This window comes from Lissotriton helveticus, chromosome 2_1 (assembly GCF_964261635.1).
Source record: "Lissotriton helveticus chromosome 2_1, aLisHel1.1, whole genome shotgun sequence".
In the NCBI taxonomy this organism is placed as follows: Eukaryota; Metazoa; Chordata; class Amphibia; order Caudata; family Salamandridae; genus Lissotriton; species Lissotriton helveticus.
Window position 1 is genome coordinate 497,106,546 of NC_136059.1, and position 24,705 is coordinate 497,131,250.

Here is a 24,705-nt window from a genome sequence, read left to right on the forward strand (position 1 = left end):
GGCATGTCTTTAAGACACCCAACATTAGAAACCTCACCCCAAAAAACACATTTCTCAACTCAATCCAATGCCATCCATGCCCTAAATGATGTCTAAATTCAACAGACCACACAGAAACACTTCTTTAATGAACCTGTGGCTACCTGCTCTGAGCCTACTGGATGAAAGCAGGCCTGTTGGCAGACAAGGCCAGACAAGCTTGCAGACCTAGGCTTCAAAATGGCCACCAGCCACCTGGCCAGGCCCACCCAACTACAAGAAACAGAAGACAGACTATGCACTGCAGGCCTATTGCAAAAAGCACACTCCCAGCCTTCAAAATGGCCACCAGCCTCATGGCCAGGCCTACCCACAACAAGAAGCCTAGGCCACAAAGGAATAGCATGCAGGCCTTTATGGCAAAAGCAGGACACTAATAACTCCCACCACAAAAAAAGGCCACCAGCCATATGGACACTCACAAATCACAAGCAACAAGCAGGAGGCCTGGGAAACACCATGAACTGACAAAAGGCCAATAAAAGCCAGACAAAGGATGCATGGTAAAGTACACTGCTCTGCCTTTTTAATGCAATAAAATGTAAAAACAAAAATACCAGGCCAAAAAAAGTCTACAGGGTGCATGTGTTGCACACCAACACACACCAGACACACACAACAAAGCATGTCTTTAAGGCACCCAACATCAGAAACCCCACCCCAAAAAAACATATTTCCCAACTCATTCCAATGCCATATATGTCCTAAATGATGTCTAGATTCAACAAACCACACAGAAACATGTGTTTAAGGCACCTGTGGCTACCTGCTCTGAGCCTACTGGATGAAAGCAGGCCTGTTGGCAGACAAGGCCAGAAAAGTTTGCAGGCCAAGGGTTCAAAATGGCCCCCAGCCACATGGCCAGGCCCAACAACAGAAACCCCACCACAAAAAAACACATCTCCTAACTCAATCCAATGCCATACATGCCCTAAATGATGCTTGAAAATTAAATACATTCAAAACAAACCAAAGGAACAGTTGCTTCATCATGCAGCCAGCCATGACTAGCTCTGGGCCTACTGACTACTACTACCCACAATAATTTAAAAAAAAGGAATGATAAGTACCAACATTAAATTGTAGTTGCAAGTGCAATAACTGCAATGCCCCCAATCAAACAGACACAACAACCACTTACTTGTAAAATATCTAATTCAAAAATCCTCAAATCCAATAATAATGATGCAGCAGACAAAAAAGAGTAATCTTTCCAGCTCAAAATCCAAAGGCAGAATGAGCAGGAGATGGACAAAGCACTGGGAGGAGCCTGATGGACAGGAACAGGAAGTTGGAGATTCTGTGGCACTTTCTCACTCTCCCCCATTTAAAAAAAGGACTCCTTGCACAAAAAAGGACAGCCAAAAGTCAATCTAAGGAGTTTTTTTTTCATCCAAATCATCATTTACAGAAAGTTTTATGCTGCTACAGTTGATATTCGTCTCCAGATTGAAAATTTTACATGTTCGAGTTTTCGAGCTTCGCCTTAGTTGCGCCTGATGTCGATGGCGAGTCCAAAATGACGTGTTCGCGTTCTCTCGCTCCCTGTCACGTTGGATATGACATGTTCAGGTTCTCTCACTCCCTGTCGCGTTCAATATGACGTGTTCACTTCCTCACGCTCTCGCTCGCGGTGGAGAATGACGTTTCGAGATCTTATACTTTTGCGGTGCATGATCGCGAGACGAATGACGTGATCGCGGGCGCTAACTCTCGCGAGATAGGGCAAATGGCTACAAACAACTTGTGGAGCTCGTGACCGGATCAGGAAAACTTGTCGGCGAACGCGGGGATCCCGATAAGGCGATCACGTGCGTGAGAAAGTATTTTCAAAGCGTGAGCATGAAAAAAATCTCCGGTACGCTGCGGATCGCTGAAATTTTGGCATTTTAGCACTCTCTGCAGAACGCAAAATTGTCAAATTATCTCAATTTTGCGAGCAGAACGGAATTTGATACCCACCCCTAGTTAACTCCAGTATCATTCAGAAAAAATGGGGGTGAACAAAGAAAAAGGGATGACTTTCTAAGACAGGCTGAATCTCTGTCCTCGTCAACGGAGAGTTGACTGTTCTGGACGTGGCTCACCACTGCTGACACAGCAGACTCCTCTACTGGCAAATGGTACACTGTCACTGTCGGGGCTACAGGGTTGGCCTATGCAGACTGTAAAGGCAGTCTCCACGGCAAGGCTGCATTTAAAACAACAGCCAGCAACTTAGTAGTGTACAAATGCAAAGTGCATAAAATCTGCTGGGCTTTGAAACCTCTGGGCCGTATTATCTACTAGGGGATTATAGATACATTACACCCCCATGCAATATTATCACCCACTAGAGACACATAGGGTCTGTCAGGCCAACTATAAGTGTACACTAATACATAGTGTACCGTATTCATGTGCTGTGTTTTAACCCCTTCGCTGCTAGGCCTTTTCCCCTCCTGTGCTGAGGCTTTTTTTGGCGTTTTGGAGTAGTGCGCACTTAGGCCCTTGTAACTTTTTGACCACATAAGGTATCCACGCCAAATTTGCGTCCTTTTCTTCCAACATCATGTGGATTCTAAAGGTGCCCAGGGTTTGTGGATTCCCTTGGAGGGGTCCCAGAAATTAACCAAAATATAGTGATTTTTTTGTTTTTTTCAGAAAAATGGGAAAAACGGACTGCAAATGAAAGCCTCTGGGTTTTTCCCTGAAAATGGTATCACAAAAGAGTTTGTGGGGCTGAAATCTCCATTTTCTCAGATTTCAGGGAATGACAGTCTTTTGTCAGAGAACCGAAATTTTTCACTCAGTTTTGGCATGTTTCTGGGACATAGTCTATTTTTGCTATTTTTAGAGCTTTCCACCTCCTTCCAGTTAATGGTAGAAATGAGTTTGAAAGCAATAATGGATCCTGGACAGCTTTACATTTTCGAAAAGTAGACAAAATTCTGAATTCAGAAAGGGGTCATTTGTCTAAATCCATGAAGGTTTTGTTATAGAAACTAACAGTTAGATATTGGAATAATTGAAAATTTGTTGAAAAAAACAGCCTTTTGTCTCAACGTTTTCACCTATAACTTTTTCTAATTTTGACAGCTCTTGGAAAGCAATATACCGTTATATCCGTTAGACCTTCCTGGTTGTGGGGATATATAGGACTTGTAGTTTCACCAAGAACCCGACGAACCCAGATCCAAAAACTGAGCAGCAACTTGCAATGGTATTTTTTCATTTACTGGGTATAGTGCACTTTGTCTTGGAAAATGTATACATGGAATAATCTGTATGAAAGACACCTATGTATTTATGAATTGGGTACAAATTATAGAGTTCAGAAACAGTATGTAATTGCACATTTTCAAAGTTGGGAATACTCATACTAACATGAGAATTATTGGTCATTTTTCATAAAGATTTTTTTTTTACACAATGTCTTTCATTCAAAGGGAGAAATGCATGAAAGCTCAATTGGTAATAACAGTTGATTTACAAATCTGAATTACCCCAAGTGTCCCGATAAAAACGGTACCTCACTTGTGTGGGTCGGCCTTGTGCCTGCGACAGGAAACGGCGCAAACTGCAACGTGGTCACACCTAAATTTTGCAGTTACAAATTGACCATTTTTTGGCAAAGTGCCTACCTGTAGTTTTTGCACCCTAGCTCTACCGGCACCTAGGGAAACCTAGCAAACCTATACATTTTTGAAAAGTAGACACCCAGGGGAATTCAGGATGGCATGACTCGACTGCCTACCACCAGGTTTTGTTACCCAGAATCCCTTGCAAACCTAAACATTTTACAAAAAAACGCATTTTCCTCACATTTCTGTGGTGGAAAGTTCTGGAATCTGCGTGGATCAACAAATTTCCACCCACCCAGTGTGCCCCCAGGTCTCCTGATAAAAATGGTACCTCACTTGTGTGGGTAGGCATAGTGGCTGCGACATGAAACAGCGCAAAACGCAGCATGGTCGCACCTCAATTTCCCAGTGAAATTTAGCACGTTTCGGACAAAAAGACTACCTTTTGTTTTTGCGCCGTAGCTCTGCCAGCACCTAGGGAAACCTAGCAAACCTATACATTTTTGAAAACTAGACACCAAGGGCAATTCAGGATGGGGTGACTCGTCTGCCTACCCCCAGATTTGTTACCCAGAATCCCTTGCAAACCTAAAAATTTGACAAAAAAAACACATTTTCCTCACATTTCTGTGGTAGAAAGTTCTGGAATCTGTGTGGATCAACAAATTTCCACCCACCCAGCGTGCCCCCAGGTCTCCCGATAAAAATGGTACCTCACTTGCGTGGGTAGGCATAGTGGCTGCGACATGAAACAGCGCAAAACGCAGCATGGTCGCACCTCAATTTCCCAGTGAAATTTAGCACGTTTCGGACAAAAAGACTACCTTTTGTTTTTGCGACGTAGCTCTGCCAGCACCTAGGGAAACCTAGCAAACCTATACATTTTTGAAAACTAGACACCCAGGGCAATTCAGGATGGGGTGACTCGTCTGCCTACCCCCAGGTTTTGTTACCCAGAATCCCTTGCAAACCTAAACATTTGACAAAAAAAACACATTTTCCTCACATTTCTGTGGTGGAAAGTTCTGGAATCTGCGTGGATCAACAAATTTCCACCCACCCAGCGTGCCCCCAGGTCTCCCGATAAAAATGGTACCTCACTTGCGTGGGTAGGCATAGTGGCTGCGACATGAAACAGCGCAAAACGCAGCATGGTCGCACCTCAATTTCCCAGTGAAATTTAGCATGTTTCGGACAAAAAGACTACCTTTTGTTTTTGCGCCGTAGCTCTGCCAGCACCTAGGGAAACCTAGCAAACCTATACATTTTTGAAAACTAGACACCCAGGGCAATTCAAGATAGGGTGACTCGTCTGCCTACCCCCAGGTTTTGTTACCCAGAATCCCTTGCAAACCTAAAAATTTGACAAAAAAAACACATTTTCCTCACATTTCTGTGGTGGAAAGTTCTGAAATCTGCGTGGATCAACAAATTTCCACCCACCCAGTGTGCCCCTAGGTCTCCCGATAAAAATGGTACCTCACTTGCGTGGGTAGGCATAGTGGCTGCGACATGAAACAGCGCAAAACGCAGCATGGTCGCACCTCAATTTCCCAGTGAAATTTAGCACGTTTCAGACAAAAAGACTACCTTTTGTTTTTGCGCCGTAGCTCTGCCAGCACCTCGGGAAACCTAGCAAACCTATATATTTTTGAAAACTAGACACCCAGGGCAATTCAGGGTGGGGTGACTCGTCTGCCTACCCCCAGGTTTTGTTACCCAGAATCCATTGCAAACCTAAAGATTTGACAAAAAAACACATTTTCCTCACATTTCTGTGGTGGAAAGTTCTGGAATCTGTGTGGATCAACAAATTTCCACCCAGCGTGCCCCCAGGTCTCCCGATAAAAATGGTACCTCACTTGCGTGGGTAGGCATAGTGGCTGCGACATGAAACAGCGCAAAACGCAGCATGGTCGCACCTCAATTTCCCAGTGAAATTTAGCACGTTTCGGACAAAAAGACTACCTTTTGTTTTTGCGCCGTAGCTCTGCCAGCACCTAGGGAAACCTAGCAAACCTATACACTTTTGAAAACTAGACACCCAGGGCAATTCAGGATGGGGTGACTCGTCTGCCTACCCCCAGGTTTTGTTACCCAGAATCCCTTGCAAACCTAAAAATTTTACAAAAAAAACACATTTTCCTCACATTTCTTTGGTGGAAAGTTCTGGAATCTGCGTGGATCAACAAATTTCCACCCACCCAGCGTGCCCCCAGGTCTCCCGATAAAAATGGTACCTCACTTGCGTGGGTAGGCATAGTGGCTGCGACATGAAACAGCACAAAACGCAGCATGGTCGCACCTCAATTTCCCAGTGAAATTTAGCACGTTTTGGACAAAAAGACTACATTTAGTTTTTGCGCCGTAGCTCTGCCAGCACCTAGGGAAACCTAGCAAACCTATACATTTTTGAAAACTAGACACCCAGGGCAATTCAGGATAGGGTGACTCGTCTGCCTACCCCCAGGTTTTGTTACCCAGAATCCCTTGCAAACCTAAACATTTGACAAAAAAACACATTTTCCTCACATTTCTGTGGTGGAAAGTTCTGGAATCTGCGTGGATCAACAAATTTCCACCCACCCAGCGTGCCCCCAGGTCTTCCAAAAAAAAGGTACCTCACTTGCGTGGGTAGGCATAGTGGCTGCGACATGAAACAGCGCAAAACGCAGCATGGTCGCACCTCAATTTCCCAGTGAAATTTAGCACTTTTCGGACAAAAAGACTACCTTTTGTTTTTGTACCGTAGCTCTGCCAGCACCTAGGGAAACCTAGAAAACCTATACATTTTTGAAAACTAGACACCCAGGGGAATTCAGGATGGGTTGACTCGTCTGCCTACCCCTAGGTTTTGTTACCCAGAATCCCTTGCAAACATAAACATTTGACCAAAAAAACACATTTTCCTCACATTTCTGTGGTGGAAAGTTCTGGAATCTGCGTGGGTCAACAAATTTCCACCCACCCAGCGTGCCCCCAGGTCTCCCGAAAAAAATGGTACCTCACTTATGTGGGTAGGCATAGTGGCTGCGACATGAAACAGCGCAAAACGCAGCATGGTTGCACCTCAATTTCCCAGTGAAATGTAGCACGCTGCGGACAAAAAGACTACCTTTTCTTTTTGCGCCGAAGCTCTGCCAGCATCTAGGGAAACCTAGCAAACCTATACATTTTTGAAAACTAGACACCCAGGGGAATTCAGGATGGGGTGACTCGTCTCCCTACCCCCAGGTTTTGTTACCCAGAATTTATTTATTTTTATTTATTTATGTTTCTTGTATAGCGCAGGAATTCAATCTCCAGGGAGATATCTCCGCTCTGTGTTGTTCCGAAGATGAATGAATGAGGACTGAAAGTTTGTGTGACATTTCTAGGGTTACTGGGTGGGAAACAGATACGTCTTCAGATATTTCCTGAAAGTAACAAGATTGGAATTTTGTCTTAGGAAGGGGGGTAGTGAATTCCATAGAGTCGGACCTCTAAATGCCAGGGCTCGGCCTCCTTGTCTTTCTCTTTTGATCCTAGGGAGCTGCAGCAGAGCTTGATTTTCAGATCTTAGAGATCTTCCTGGCTGATAGGGTTGGAAGATTTCAATTAGGTACCTAGGGCCAATACCGTACAAGCATTTGTGGATAGTGCAACAAATCTTAAATTGCACTCTCTGGCGTATTGGGAGCCAGTGTAGCTTGCTCAGTAAAGGATGTGAAGGGGATCTCGCAGGGACATTAAGGATCAATCTGGCAGCAGTGTTTTGAACAACCTGCAGTTTCTTCAGTTGTTCTGCGTTAGCGGATATAAACAATCCGTTGCAGTAGTCAAGCCTACTCATTACTAAAGTTTGTACTAGTGTTCTCCGATGATGGTCAGCTAAATATGGGAACACCCTTCTGAGTAGGCCAATGACTCTCATGCAGGTTCCCGTAACCTGTGTGGCATGATCTTTTAGTACCAAGGATTGATCTAACTTGACGCCCAGATTTTTCACACTTTCCTTAGGACAAGGAGCTGTACCCAATTCTGGAGGCCACCACTCAGGTGTCCAAAGAAGTGGTGCCTTCCCAAAGAGCATGACCTCCGTCTTGCCCACATTACATTGTAGGCAATTGGAGGTCATCCATCCAGCTATGGCTCTCATTCCAGCTGCAAAGGAATTCCTTACTGCTGAGGTCATGTTTTGGAATGGGAACAATAGCTGGGTGTCGTCTGCATAGGATATTGGTATGAACCCAAATTTCCTTGCGACCTTCGCCAGGGGGGCCACATACTCATTAAATAATGTGGGGCTTAGACATGAGCCCTGTGGAACCCCCTTAGTGAGCTCCCTGGAGGTGGAATAATGAGAGCCCAGGTGAACATTTTGGGATCGGTTGGAGATGAAACTTTTCAACCATGATAAGGCAGTTCCCTGCACTCCTACTCCCTCCAGACGACTAATCAAGGTGTCATGAGACACCGTGTCGAAGGCAGCGGACAAATCTAATAGCACCAGAATCATAGAGCCTCCTTTATCCTGTGCCATTCGGATGATATTGGTCACGGAAAGGAGGGCTGATTCTGTGCTATGATTTGGCCTGAACCCATATTGGGAAGGGTCCAGACCGTCTGCTGCCTCGATGAATTTAGAGAGATAAGTGTTGACGTGTCTCTCAGTCATCTTGCTGATGTAAGGTAGGAGGGATATGGGACGTAGGTTATTGAGGTCTGACCATGGTAGCGTGGTATTTTTGCGAATGGGGTTCACAACTGCCATTTTCCAATCATGGGGAATTCTACCTTCCTTGAGGGAAATGTTGATCAATGCTCTGAGGCTTGGAGCCAGAATGCTTCCTAGTGACGCAGCCATCGAGGCTGGTAATAGATCAGTTGGTGATCCAGATTTAATTGAATTAAGGAGCACTTCTACTTCAGTATGACTAATTTCTGGAATTGAAGTCAGAGTGAGTCTACATATTCCTTTATGGATGGATTCATCTCTGAGACTGTCTATGTTATCTCTGTTGTTGTAAGAGGTTTTAGTAATTTTGTCATAGATTAAGTCTATCTTTTTCTCAAAAAACATCGAGATGTCATCACATAGACTTTGGTTAAAATCATCTGGACTCTCACAAGCGATAGGTTTGACAAAGGATTGTAAGACTCTAAACAATTCCCTAGTGGAATTTCCTGCCTCCGTAATTTGGGAGTCTAGTTTGTGCTTCCGAGCTTTTCTTATGTTCTTGAGGTAGTTGGAGTGAGCTTCTAGGTAAAGAATTTTACTCATAGAGGTGTGAGTTTTTCTCCATTTTTTCTCCAAACTCCTACATTTCTGTTTTTCGACTCTTAGTTCCTCTGTGTACCATATTTCTGACTTTGGCCTAATGCGTTGTTTATGTAATTCTAGTGGAGCAATTTGATCAATGGCCTCTAATAGTGTTTTATTAAATTTGGCCAATCCACTTTCAATATTATCCTCTTCAAGAAAGTTAGGTTCTTTCCATATATGCTGTAGTGCTTCGGGTGTTATTTTGTGCCATTTTCTTTTCCATGTAGGTGGAAGGGGTTTTTGGGACCGTGTGTATGAGCCAAGTAATTGGAAGGATAGTAGGTAATGGTCTGACCAGTGGATAGAAGTTGGTAAGCTACAAGTTATTCTAGGACAAATAGTTAGGATTAGGTCTAATGTGTGGCCTCCTATATGTGTTGAGCCATTGTTTTGAATTTTTAGTCCTAAACTGGATAGATCATCAAGTAGGGATCTAGTATCGGGATTATTTGAGACATCAACATGAATATTAAAATCTCCAAGGAGAATAAAGTCTTCATTGGCTCTAAAATATGGGGCTAATAATTCCATGAGGTTTAAAGAGAAATCCTTACAGGAGCCAGGAGGGCGATATAATAATGCCCCTTTCCACTGTGACTTGAGAGAAGAGGAAAACCTAAAAATCATTATTTCCATCTGGTCGTTGCTACACTGGTCGAGTGTTGAGACCTTTAAATTATCTTTATAGACAACAGCCACCCCACCTCCGGTTTTGATCTGACGATCTAAGTGCAGAATCTTATACCCGGCAGGTATCGCTAACATGATTGTGGGAATGGTATGAGGTTTGAGCCATGTTTCAGTGAGAAAACAAATATCTGGCTGTTCGGAGTTAATAAGATCCCACACTTGATGATGGTGTTTGGGTAGCGAACGTATGTTCAATAAGAAGCATTTAAGACCTGGGGATATTATCCTGGCAGCATGAGTAGTATAGTCTATACTTTCAGCTACAGTTGGGAAGGGAATCCATGTAGGCTGTTTAGTCACCGTTATAGAGCCTGCATTGGTGGACAAATCTCTAGTTGGGCATATGTTTGTAGCCTGAAAGTGGCAGTTAGCGCAAGAAAAGGGGCCTTCAAAGTTAGGCCACGTATCATGTATGGAAGTCTCAGTAAAGGTTGTATTTAAACTGAGAAGAGTTTCTCTGGAGTAACATAAGGTTGGGCTAACCTGAGTGACTAGTGATCCTGAGATCTGCGCCATGTCCCTTGTCCCGTCCTGTCGCGGACGGGCGCAGACGGGCTTTTCTTCGGCGCTTCTTAGGCGCGCTCGAAGGCGCCCCCTGCGCGCAACCGCTGCGCGCTTAGAGGGGAGGGCGTTACTAAATAGCCCTTAGGGCGGTGACCGCTAGAGCGCTGACCTCCGCTCTAGCGGAAGTGTGAATTTGTGATGCCTGGTTCTTACCCGGCCGCCCTCCGCTCTACGGCAATAATTGCCGAGTCGGACCGGGGCGGACAGGCTTCAATATTGAACCAGACAATGCGGGGGAGAGTATCAGGAATTTAGGCAGGTACAAGTAATAATTGCGGAATTATTAAAATCAATTCCAGCAAGAATTTAAAATCGCCGCTAATCTGCCTAGTTTACCATTAAAATGCCTAGCGTGCCTTGCAAACAAAATATTTTGACAAAAAATACACATTTCCCTCACATTTCTGTGGTGGAAAGTTCTGGAATCTGCGTGGATCCACAAATTTCCACCCACCCAGCGTGCCCCCAGGTCTCCTGAAAAAAATGGTACCTCACTTGCGTGGATAGACATAGTGGCTGCAACAGGAAACGGTACAAATCGTACGGTGGTGAATTTACATTACCTTATTGCAAAACTACCTTGATTTTGGGGGGGGGCATCTGAGTTTGTGGCCCGGGGCTCGGTGGTATTCTTTGGAAAGTAGCAAACCCAAACAGTTCTGAAAACTAGACACCCGGGGGAGTCCAGGGAGGTATGGCATGCGTGGGTCGCCCAATGTTTTCTTACCAAGAACTCCTTGCAAACCTTACAATTAGGTAAAAATAGCACTTTTCCAAACTTTTTGGTGTGGGATCGCAGTGCCGGCAAAAAAGTCCTACCACCCTGCGTTCCCCTTGTTCTCCCAAGTAAAAGGATACCTCACTTGTGTGGGTGCCCCAAAGCAGAACACCCCAAAAATGAATTTTGAAAAAAGTAGTTTTTAGTCATATTTAAGTTTTACAAATTAAGCCCCCCAGCCTGAGTCACATGCCTTTGGCCCACCCACACAAGTGAGGTATCATTTTACTCGGGAGAACAAGGGAAACGCTGGGTGGTAGGACATTTGTTCCGGCAGCGAGATGCCACCCAATAAAGTACGGAAAAGTGGGTTTTTTAACCAAAATTTCAGGTTTGCAGGGGTTTCTGGGTAGGAAAACATTGGGGGACCCACGCATGCCATACCTCCCTGGACTCCCCCGGGTGTCTAGTTTTCAGAACTGTTTGGGTTTGGTAGTTTCCAAAGATGCCCGCCAAGCCCCGGGCCAAAAGCTCAGGTGACCTCCTCAAAAAATAAGATTATTTGGCTAAAGGTAATGTTTTGGTCTCCACAGTATGAATTGGGCCTTTTCCTAAAGCAACCACTATGCCTACCCAGGCAAGTGAGGTACCATTTTTATCGGGAGACCTTGGGGAACGTTGGTTGGGAGGTAATTTGTGTGAGCCCAGTGATGCCACGCTTTCCCACACTAAAACGTGTGAAAAAACAGATTTTTTCCAAGCACAAAATGAGGTTTGCAAGGGATTCTGGGTAAAGGAACGTTGGAGGATCCACGCAAGCCATACCTCCTTGGAAGCCCCTGGGTGTCTACTTTTCAGAAATGTGTGGGTTTGGTAGGTTTCCCTAGATGGCTGTCTCGCACGGGGCCAAAAACCCAGGTAACCCCTCTTGCAAAAGCTGGTGAACTTAACATTTTCACCATTGTTCCTCAAAGACACACACATACAGGTTGGATTTGGCACGAGGGCGAGTGATGGTTCAGTACATAAAATTTTATTAACAAGATATTTCAAAAAAATGAAATGGTCTGTCAATAAATAAATGCATAAAAACCGAACCAGTGACTCGCAACTCGTGAGCTGTAAAGCCACGACAAGGCACCAACCGTTTTACAGGCCATTCACGCACCTTTCATACCTGATACAAACCAGACCATTGACAGCATCCGAATGGAAAAGCAACACATGACAACAATCACAATAAGGGACAAGGTACATCCTAATGCAGAAAGAGAAAAAAAAAAACTTTTACTGCACACCCATCTAATCCGCAAGCACACACACATACTGGTTGGATTTGGCACGAGGGTGAGTGATGATTCAGTACATACAATTGGATACGCAAGTAATTTCATCAAAAATGAAATACACTGCGTATAATTGAAAGTATGATAAACTGAACCACTGACTCACAGCTCGTGAGCTGTAAAGCCACGTCAAGGCACCAACCTCTTTACAGGCCATTCATACACCTTTCGTACGCGTGACACATACAAAACATTCACACCGCCAGCCGCGGACCCAACACATTTCAACACTCACACCAGCAAACAGCGCCATTCAAGGGCCCATCACTTTCACACGCCCACATTTCTGACACTGCAACTACACAAAATGATGGACTGTGTGGAGTGTCACTCAACTAGCAGTGTGTGTAGTGACCAACAGAAAGTAACTACTCACACACCGCCTGCCGAGCACCAGTCCACCCACACCACCATCCAAGCACCAGACCATGCACACTGCCAGCCAAACACCACTCAGCGCACACCGACAGCCAAGCACCACTCCACACACACCGCCAGCCAAGCATCACTCCACGCACACCACCAGCCAAGCGCCACTCCACAAACACAACACCATCCAAGCACCACTCCACACACACCGCCAGCCAAGCATCACTCCACGCACACCACCAGCCAAGCGCCACTCCACAAACACAACACCATCCAAGCACCACTCCACACACACCGCCAGCCAAGCACCACTCCACACACACCGCCAGCCAAGCACCACTCCACTCACACCGCCAGCCAAGCACCTAACCATGCACTCCGCCAGCCAAGCAAAAATCCACGCACCCCCCAGCACAACTCCAATCCATGCACTATGCCAGCCAAGCACCAGACCACGCACACCACCAGCCAAGCGCCATCCACTCACACCACCAGCCAAGCACCTAACCATGCACTCCGCCAGCCAAGCAAAAAACCACTCACCCCCCCAGCACAACTCCAATCCATGCACTATGCCAGCCAAGCACCAGACCACGCACACCACCAGCCAAGCGCCAGTCCACGCACACCAACAATCCAAGCACAATCCTGCACACACCACCATCGAAATTAGAATTTTTTAAAGAAATACCACAAATCAAATGTAGAAACCTACAAATCTGCTAACACAAATTCAAAAACTAAATGCTTTGCACTAATGCAAACCTTAAAGCAGACTAAAAAGTATTACAGAAAACAGACCAGACAGTACACTTACAAGCTCAATGAAACTCCCAAAACTTCTTTTGTGTGTGGTACGATTTAAAACAAGCTGGCACACACAATCCAGGAATTGAAGGACAGTCAGGACAGTGCATACGAGACTCCCTCTGCACTTCTGTTCGCCAACAGACTCTACATCTTTTAGTGGGATTGTCTTTTGCAGTTGTGGGAGGAATGTATTCTGGAAAGTGGCGATCTTTCAGTCTAGCCACTTCCTCCACCACTCCAAATCTTGGCACACTTGCCTGTTCCACTAGTACAAGGCTGCCTATTATAGTCTCCTGAAACTGAACAAAAGGCATCTTTGACTCAGGACAAGATTTCTGGAAAACAACAAAAGCATTAAAGGATGCAAAGTGGAAAAGATGGATAGCCAACTTCTTGTACCAAACGTAAGCTTTTCGAAGAGCAGCATAAGGTTCCAACCTCTGATCTACTCTGTCAACTCCACCCATGTGCCTATTATAGTCTAAAATGCACACAGGTTTATGCACTTCAGCAGTCTCACCCCGAACTGGCAGAGCTTCAGTGCTTTCGTCATGGATAGTAGTCAGCATGTAAACATCTCTCCTGTCTGAAAACTTCACAGCTAGAAGCTTCCCACATCGCAATGCAGTAGACTGTCCCCGCACAAGCCTTTTGCAAACAAGTTCTATTGGGAAATCTTTCCGGTTACTGCGCATCGTGCCACATGCAACAGTGCCCACTTTGGCCAACTCCTTGAACAAACGCACACTAGTGTAGAAGTTATCTACATATAAATGGTGGCCTTTGTTAAATAATCGTCTACCTAGTTCCCACACAATTTTCTCAGTCACTCCAAAAGTGGACGGACAAGCAGAAGTGTTAATGCTGGAATCCTTACCGGTGTACACCCTGAAATTATAAACATATCCAGTATCACTGTCACACAGCATATACAGTTTGATTCCATAGCGTGCCCTCTTACTAGGAATGTATTGCCTAAAAACCAAGCGGCCCTTGAACAATACCAAAGACTCGTCCACAGCTATTTCTTTTCCAGGTGCAAAGATCTCAGGAAAACGATCAACAAAGTGATCAAGGACAGGCCGAATCTTAAAAAGACGGTCACAATCAGGGTGATCGCGTGGCAACGCTAAATCATTATCAACAAAATGCATCATGCGAAGAAGAAGCATATATCGATCACGAGTCATAACTGCTGGAAATATAGATGTTGCCATCAAGGGACTAGTGGACCAATAAGAAGACATTGATGGCTTCCTTAGCAAGCCCATCAAAAAAGTTAATCCCAAAAACTTCTTCATCTCTTCAACATATGTGGGAGAGCAATGGGTAGCTCTAGAATGGGGCTTAAGGCTGGCACTGTGGTCCCTCAAATACTGCTCTGCATACAAATTAGTTTGCTCCACAATCTCCTGCAAAAACTCATCATCAAAAAACAACTGAAAAAATTGAATTGGCAAAAAATTGTCAGTATTCACTCTACACCCTGGAACACCAGTGAAGTCTGGCAATTCCGGCTGCACCATGCCAGGGGCAACCCAGACGTCATCACTAACATCAGGAGAAGAAGCCACCCTAGCCTGCAGGCCAGATGCCTCTTGCTGCACTACATCAACGGGAACACTAGCATCCCCAGATGCCTCTTGCATCACTACACCAACAGGAATACTAGCATCCCCAGATACATTTTGCATCTCTACACCAACAGGAGAACTCACATCCCCAGCTGCCTCTTGCATCTCAACATCAACAGAAGAACTCGCATCCCCAGATGCCACTTGCTGCTCAACAACAACAGAAAGACTAGCAGCACCAGATGCCTCATGCTGCTCTACAACAGGAAGACTAGCAGCACCAGATAACCCTTGGCGCACCACAGCAATGTGAAACCTTTTGGGCGCAGCCTTTACCACACTTGCCTCTTCCCGACGAGAAAAAAAGGGAAACCTTGAGGACCTAGGCTGCCGCTCACATGGCTCTTGCCTCTCTACCGGCACATCAATGTCCCTCTCTACCACAGGCACTTCATCAGCACTAGAAGAAGAATCATCATCCGATGATACCATGCGAAGAGAAAACTCACTGCCTGAATCTTCTGCACCTACCTATTGCTCCGAATCGGAGTCAGTGTCTGGACCATGGTCAGAGGAAGGCTCAAAAAGCAAACTAACAACCTGCTTAGCAGTCATCCTGCGAGCAGCCATTATCCTTACAAAGCAAGAAGACTACACACACAAGTGAACAACAACCTACACTGTGCAAAGTAAGAAGTAAACAAGGTAGAGTCTTCACACAAAAATCAATACACTCAAAAACAATTCAAATCTAACCAAATATAAGAACACTCACCAGCACCTACTCTGCTGAAACACAGCAAGAAGAAAGGAAATCCCACTGGAAAGAAAAAAAAGTATAGATTGGACAAAGTACACATCAAGCAGCCATACAAAAAAAAGTAAACAATCAAGAAACACAAAGCCACACAAACAGCAATAACTTCACTTTTCATAAAAACACATTCATCTAGGAAAAGTAGTACAAAAAACATTTACTTACCAAGCACATGCAACTACACAAGCTGCAAAACCAGCATTAACTGAACCACAACCTACACCAATACAAACAGCAAAAGCCTGGAACAAAAACAAAGAAGAAAAAAAATAAATGAATACTACATTTCACAAACAACATAACAAATGAATAAACAACACACAAATTTACCCCCAAAATCACAACCACACAGATGGGCCATCAAAAAGGGCAAAACGGACAAAAGTACGGGTTGATTTGCCCACCGGGGGGGGCCAGAAAATCTAAATTTAAAATCCGACCCACCTGGAAGCGACCCTTGCCCAATGGGTCACTTCCTACAATCTAAAATAAAATCCCTGGTGCTAGTAGGGGCATTTCCACCGCACAATCGCAATGCTGTGCGCGACCGTGAGGCAGAAATGCCCTGCAAAGAGACATCAGAAGAGAGGAAATTCACTTACCTCTCCCCTGATGCCTCTTTGCAGCCCCAAACCCCCCCAAATATCTCAAAACCAACCTAACACCTCCAGGCGCAGGAAGCAAATGGCTTCCCGACCGCCTGGGAATCCCTGAAGATGTTGGCGCGTGCTTTGCGCACTGACGTCATCAGGGATTCTCATGGGGAGGGGGACAACAGAATTACTGTGGTTAACTGTGATGCTGGACAGAGGCACTTGCATCCTTGATTTTCACAAGCGCAATCCAAAAACAATTCCTATGACCAGGAGCTTATTTCTCCCCATCTGCTGCTCTCATCAGTCTCTGACCATTTATACACATAAGAGGCATGTGAACTCACACAGAAGATCCCCGTTTGGCAACGCCCACCAACTAGCGGAGTGCACCATCTTTCCTAAATTTACCCACTATGATGGACAGCTCACTCAAGGGACCTGTGCACACATTGGCGCGATTGCATAGTAACACACACGGTCACTGGAGACAAAGCAAGCGCTCGAGTTGCAGCACAAATTCAGGAAAACATTCATCAGCCCAACAACATTTGTGACCTTCCCACTATGATGGACAGCTCACACAAGGGACCCCTGCGCACATCTGTGCAATTGCATAGTAACACGCACATGGACACTGGAGACAAAGATGGCGCTCGAGTTGCAGCACAAATTCAGGAAAACAATCATCACCCCATAAACATTTGTGAGCTTCCCACTATGATGGACAGCTCACTCAAGGGACCCCTGCGCACATCGGTGCAATGGCATAATAACACACACAAAGGTCACTAGAGACAAAGCAGGTGATCGAGTTGCAGCACAAATTCAGGAAAACATTCATCAGCCCAAAAACATTTGTGACCTTTCCACTATGATGGACAGCTAAAACAAGGGACCCCTGCGCACATCTGTGCGATTGCATAGTAACGCACACATGGACACTGGAGACAAAGATGGCGCTCGAGTTGCAGCACAAATTCAGGAAAACAATCATCAGCCCAAAAACATTTGTGAGCTTCCCACTATGATGGACAGCTCACTCAAGGGACCTGTGCACACATTGGTGCGATGGCATAGTAACACACACGGTCACTGGAGACAAAGCAAGCGCTCGAGTTGCAGCACAAATTCAGGAAAACATTCATCAGCCCAAAAACATTTGTGACCTTCCCACTACGATGGACAGCTCACACAAGGGACCCCTGCGCACATTTGTGCGATTGCATAGTAACGCACACATGGTCAATGGAGACAAAGATGGAGCTCGGGTTGCAGCACAAATTCAGGAAAACAATCATCAGCCCAAAAACATTTGTGAGCTTCCCACTATGATGGACAGCTCACTCAAGGGACCCCTTCGCACATCGCTGCGATGGCATAGTGACACACACATGGTCACTGGAGACAAAGCATGTGTTCAAAAAGCAGCACAAAAAAAAACATTCATCAGCCCAAAAACACTAGTGAGCTTTGCCTAGGCAGGACAGGTGTGTTTTTTAGCCACTTCAGATAAACAAAAAATAAAAGAAATGAAGGACAGAGGCACTTGCATCCTTGAATAAAATTAGCACTATATTTATATTTTCAAAATGACCCCATCAGCATTTTTTTTTTGAAAAAACGACCATTTCACAACAAAGGAGGCACGAAAACACATCCAAATTAATGTTCCCCCAAAAAGGGGAGCGACCCTTCCCCAAGGGGCCGCTCCCCGAACAACGAAATTGAAAAAAAAATAATAATAATTAAACTCCCTACCATTCCAGCTGCACGATCGCACGATCGTGCAGCAGGAATGCTCTAAAGTTGCATCGAGTGAAAGGAAAAGCCTTTCCTTTCACTCGATGTAAGTTACAAAAAAACTCCCCCCTGCCCCAGCCGCAAAACAAACCTCTTTGTACTCCGACGCGCAGGAAGCAAATGGCTTCCCTGCGCGTCGGTAAACAAAAGGAACCTCCAGTGACGTCAGCGCGCCTTGCGCGCTGACGTCATTGATGACGCGGGCGGGGAGGGCGGGGGGAGGCAGGGGAAGGTCTTCCCCTGCCATCCCCGCAGAAAATAAGACAATCAGGCAGACTCGGGGGGGAGCGCTGGCGTTTCCCCCGAGGGTGGGGCTCATGACGAGCTGGGCTCGTCATCAGCGTGCGAGCGCCCTGCTCCATGACGAGCCCAGCTCGTCATCAGCCCCGAAGGGGTTAAACATAGCACTGGCCTGGGCCTGCCAGCAGAGCCAAGGGCACAGTCAGAGTGAGTTACTCTTCAGCATTACATGGCCCCCCTCACTGCCATCGTTAGACAACATGGGCCCAGCATTGTATCCTACATCGACAACACCCAGCTCAACCTCTCACTCATGAAGAATCCAAAAGACACCATACTCTGCTTCCAGGAAGGAATGAAGAATGTGGCAGCCTGGATGAAAGAAAGTTGTTTGAAGCTCAACTCAGAGAAGACCAAGGTCCTCATCCTCAGACCCCACACCTCTACCTGGGATGACACCTGGCGGCCCTCCGCCCTCAGGAATCCACCCACTGCTACAGACCATGCACGAAACCTCTGTATCATCCTCGACTCCTCCCTCTCCATGAACCGCCAGATCATTACTGTTGCTTCCACCAGCTTCAGCTGCCTGCGCATCCTCTCAAGACCTTCAAATGGATCCGCCCGACTGCAGAAACACCATCACCCATGCAGGCATACCCAGCAGACTGGACTACGGCAATGCCCAGATGCCGGAATCAACAGAGCTCTACTACACAAAGTCCAAACCATCCAAAATGCCGCTGACAGACTCCTCCTCAGGACACCCCCTCACAAACACATGACCCAGCACCTACAAGACCTCCACTAGCTCCTCAACGAGAAGAGGGTCACCTTCAAAGTCCTCACCCACGCCTACAAATCCGTCAACAACATCGAACCCAAATACCTCAACAATAGAGTATCCTTCCACATAGCGGAGAGGAACCTCAGCTTCGCCAACCTCGCCCTGACAGAGGTCCCCTGCATCCACAGAAACAGAACAGGCGGGAGAGCCTTCTTCTACATCGCAGCCAAGACCTGGAGCAAGCTCCCCGTGAACATCAGATGTTCCCCGACACTGCACACATTCAGGAAGGACCTCAAGACCTGGCTCTTTGACTGATATGGAGCTGCTCTCACCCCCTATCGCCTTGAGACCCTCACGGGTGAGTAGCGCACTTTATAATCCCCTGATTGATTGATTTTAGTTACCGCCAGTGTCATCCAGAAAGAAATTAGGCTGAACAGGGCAAAAGGATGACTTTCTGAGTGTTTACCGGCGTGTACATGGCTTACTCCTCTGCTGGCGAATAGTACTCAGTGGCTGTCAGGGAGGCAGGGTTGCGCCAAGCCTAACTAGATTTCACAGGTGTGCCGTTGGTGTCCTAGTGGCGGTTACCCGACAGAGAGAATCCGTCAAGGGAGGTGGTCAACAATGTGCCATAACTGAAGCCATTGTATCGATGCTAGCATTTTACACTGATGTCTTTTGTCTCATTGTTTCCCCTTGCATACCACCCTATAAAACACATTCAATTTCAGACCATGAACCTTTGCCACTCCACATTCCATGCCCTTCAATATTTGAAAGGAGAAATGTGTTCACTGAAGTCAAGGTATTTTTTTGATCCTTCCTGTTTCTTGTCCCTTTTTTCTTCTTTCATTCATTTACTTGTGGGTAATTCATTTGACTTCATTATATTTACTTGGAAATGGAGAGGAGGAGAAATCCCCGTTTTACAGAGGGTGAAAGCAAACAACCTGCACACACAGGAGGGAATTAGGAAGAGGTGGAATGACTTGTGAGGGAGAGTGCATTCCCTGCATTCCCAGAGGACCAGTGGTGGCTCTCCCAGTCCCCCCTTACAACATTTTACCTGGGTGGAGAGTGTCTTGCATATCCTACATCATGAAGACTTGGCAGAAATTCCTGGTGGAGAGAAGACTGGTAAATTATGCTTTGGAATGTGTCACTAAACGTAAATGTTGTTTTTCATTTACATTTCGAAGTTGCTAATGTGTTTTGCACATTTGTTAAACTTATAATCCTAGAATAATTTCTTATGTTTTGTTTGGTTGTTTGAATGTATTTTGTAGTAATTCAGATTACAGGTTTTGATCTCTAGTGCAGTTTACATAATTTAATGGTGCTTTTACATCAAATAACATATCTCATATTTGTGTTTTACATTGTAAATGTCAGTTTTTGGTTCTTGCTGCATAGCTTCACTAAGTATGTTTAGCTTACAATTTTGCAAGCGTTGTGAATATTTATTGAAATAATAACAACTACCATGATGCCTTGTTTTTGTAAAGTGAAAATTATAATGCAGTGTCATTTTGCCCTTCCTCTTTAATGTCAAATTTTCACATATGTGGAAGTGGTATTTTGTTTAACAATTTCCATTTCATGATATATTTTTAAATGTGTTTGTATTTACTGTTGTATGTTGTCCTATCTTTGGTATCTTATCACTTTTATGGTATGTGTTTCACTCAAAAAAATTCTGACATTCTGACTTACAAGTGTGAAGGTATGCAATTTTATACTCTGCAATGTTTATATGATGACTAATGAAAACTATTTGTATAATGTATTGTAATACCACTGAAAGGTGTATTCATGATATTCATTAAATTTTTCCTTTAATTTTTCTTCAATTTAGGTATATTGTGACGTGGATTGATATACCATTTTCCATTTTCCAATATTAACAAGAGCCCAACATCAGCATCAAGGAAGTAAGTTCTAGCTTGAGTTCAAACATGTTAAGTAACACATTTTTGCTAAAACAACTAATGTTGGCATCAACATTAAGGTTGACACATGTCCAGCATGGAAGAAGCGTTCTTGAAGATGTACATTTTGTACAAGATAAATGATGATGTGTTTTGTATATGAACTTATGGAAAAGGATACCATTTGATTTCTGTTCGCTGACACAGAACTGGTTTCAGCAGGCACATGCCTACCTAATCAACAAATAAACATTGGGTTGTTTGATGTTATAAGGAACTGTTGTACCAAACAGGCTACTAGTCTTAATTGTGTCAGGTGTGATACTCCTTCACTACTGTGAATGATATCTTGCTCCTTGCACAAATATGGATGTCAGCCAGTCGTTTCTCTGGAAAATAATTGTCATAGGCATACTGTTTTTGGGAAACACAGACAGGTGTATGTACACATTGGTGACAGAGTAACTAAGACCAAAAACCATTTTTCAATGTCCTTTGTTATGTCCAGATGATAAATCAATGATGGAGAAAAATGGGACACTTAATGGGACTTTTGCAGATGGAAGGTTCCATCGCGTGTATGTTTGAGTATCCCATCTGGAAAACTCAAAATCAGGCCCAACTCCTGACTCATTAAGAAAATTTAGAAACACATCAAGGTGTGATCTCTTGTATATTGTGAATTGCATGTGACTCTTTGATGTAAAAATTATAAATGAATCATACTGTATAGAGGAGGGATAGCCATGGGTGTTAAAAGACCAAGCTAAAACCATAGTTAGAAAGTATGAATTTCGATATCTGGTTTCCTGTCAAAACGCTTGTCAAAATGTACAAAAAATAGAGAGTATAACGCTTATGATAATGATACCTGTATGTGGTTGAATATGTCCCTTTTTGTATCGGTCAATGCATCATCTCCTGGAGTGTATGTTTTTATATAATATGTTTTTAAATAACAAGGTAAATGATGTCTGCTTGACATGTCGAATTAGATCCATTTATGAAATGTAAAATTCATTGAGGTCTGTTTTATCTGTTTTGATTTCAGCCCTGAAGAAACTCCGTGGTATGGAGTGAAACGCGTTGGCTGATTTTTTGTTGCAAATCGAACTGTGACTGTGTTTTTTTAAAATGAACAATACAGAATAAAGGAACTTTTTCATATATTTAAAATTGACAGTTCTTTTGGACTTCTTTTTCTGTGCGCCTACATACAAGTCAAAAACACTACCTATGATCTGGTAAGCACAGCGACGCGAATTAGCAGCTGACGTCGAGGGTGGCTGCACACAAAACTCTTACATTTTTGGAACTGGGTTTCAGGTGCGGCATTAGAAGGTCCGCTGCTACAATTCTTGTGCACCTAAATGAATCTGAGTATGCAATATTTACAGCAATGTTGTATAGGCCCAGACAGAGTTTGTGCAGTCACGCTACGCAGAACTCCACAAAGTGGTAAAAAACTTCCGCAGTGCTATGCAGAGTTCCGCGAGGGGGCAGAGTTACTTGCTGTGCCCGTTTGTGTGATATTTTATATTGTACATACTGTGAAGTGCGTTCTTGCACCGGAAATTTGCACACAAACAGTACCATGTGGATTGCATGCCGCCTCCATATTAGTTTTTGCTCTGTTTATGGTGTTGGGCCTGTTTTCCAATCCCTGCCTAATCTTCTTAATCCTACGCCTCTGAAACCTATCTACCTCTCATTTTTTATCTATACCTTACCCTGTGTCTTTATGTTTTTTTTTATTTTACGTTTTTTCAAAAAAAATTGTTTTGCATGACTTGCACTTTTTAATTTTTTGCTTTACTTTCTTACTTTTCTCAGGCCCACCTGAAGGAGCACCCACAGCCACCTACCTTGCCGTATGCAACACCGCTTAGGGGTGCTGCTGTGCGCATTATTCACTAAGTTGAAGGTGGCGGTGGTAGTTTTTTTATGTACAGCGCCACCTCTCCTCCACCCTGGTGGCAGACCTGGTAGTAAGTAAATCCTCTGGGAATGTAAGCAGTGGAAGGAGAGGATGTGCCGTGCAGTCCACTGCTGTACTGGGATCCGGCGCACCTAACAACAGCTTACGGACCAATAGGTGGACTTTCTGGATAGGGACAAGGACCTGCTTGACCTGCCGGGCTTGGCTTCGAGGTTGCTGGGCTTGGTGAGTAATAATTATTTATTTGTTGTGTTCTATCTATGCTAATATCTTTTCCCAAATAGCAAGTATGCTGCTCACACTCAGATAAGTTAAGTTTATGTTACTGTCATGCCACTGAGATAGTGGTAGTTATTGGTATTAGTGAGCTAGCATGTTATCTCACTTCTCTGTGCCTTTATTTTTTGTAGCTCATACACTCCCAGCTCCCAACCCTGAACAATTTCGCAGTGATGTGTAGGAAGTAACTAATAGCTATGCATGCATCAACATGTATGCATTGAAAAAAATGAAGATTGGGTTGACCTGTCAAAGGGTGAGAGATTGAGAATGAGATGAGAAGCAAAGATCATTTGTTGAAATGTATTAGTAGTTTCAAAATGTAGTTTTGTAACATTGGAATAGGGTTAGGAAATTATGGAATAGGTCCACAATACTAATAGTAGAGGAGATCTGATTTATAAAAGTTAAATCAAATGTTACTGCGTTTGCATCTCCCAGTCAAAATATTGAGATTAATTGTACCACTAATCTTTTATTTTATTTTATTTTGTTTGTTTCTTACATCAGCATCCAAGGGCAGGAGAGATCCAGCTGGATCTGGCTAATACCACCACTGAGGCGCCCGTCAGTGAGGGGGCTGGAGGTGCCACCACGATTGCTGATAGCTCTGCTAGGCCCAGTAGGGAAACATCCTTTACAACGCAACTTTTACCACGCAGTGCCTTTACGACGCAACTTTTACAACGCAAACCATTACAACGCATTGCGCTGGGGGGCGCTCTAGGATAGGGAATAAGTTTAATTTACTATCCAACAACTTCCCTAGTGTCCACGGGGACTGGAGTTGGAATAGTAAATTAAACTATTCACTATCCAGCACCCCAAAGCGCTATGCGTTGTAAAGGTTTTCGTTGTAAAAACCACGTTGTAAAGGCATGCGTTGTAAAAGTATGCGTTGTAACGTCATACATCCGGCCCAGTAAGTTCTCCCGTTAATATTATTGTTATTTCTCTATCTTGATTCTTTTACCGCTCCAAATTTAGAATTATTTTTTTCCTTTTTACTGTGCCTGTCTCCTAAATTTTTCCCTCTGTTTTTGATCTGTTACCTAAATCCTTCTTATCCCTGCATTATTCCCTTTATTACTTACTTTCTTTACATTTCAAGTTTCTGTACTTGATTCAAAACTATCTGTACCAGTCTGTAGCCTCTTTTTTCTTCTGCTTTGTCAGTAAGCGTTCCCTCTCCCCTTACATAGTGGTAGTACAGTAAGACTCAGAGAACCCATTTTAGGTCAGGTACTCTACTGTGAAGAGTGCATGCCCAGTCAAGGAATTCTACGCATGTTTGTAGAGAAGGCTTTCTTTTTCTTGCTCATGCTCAGACAGTAA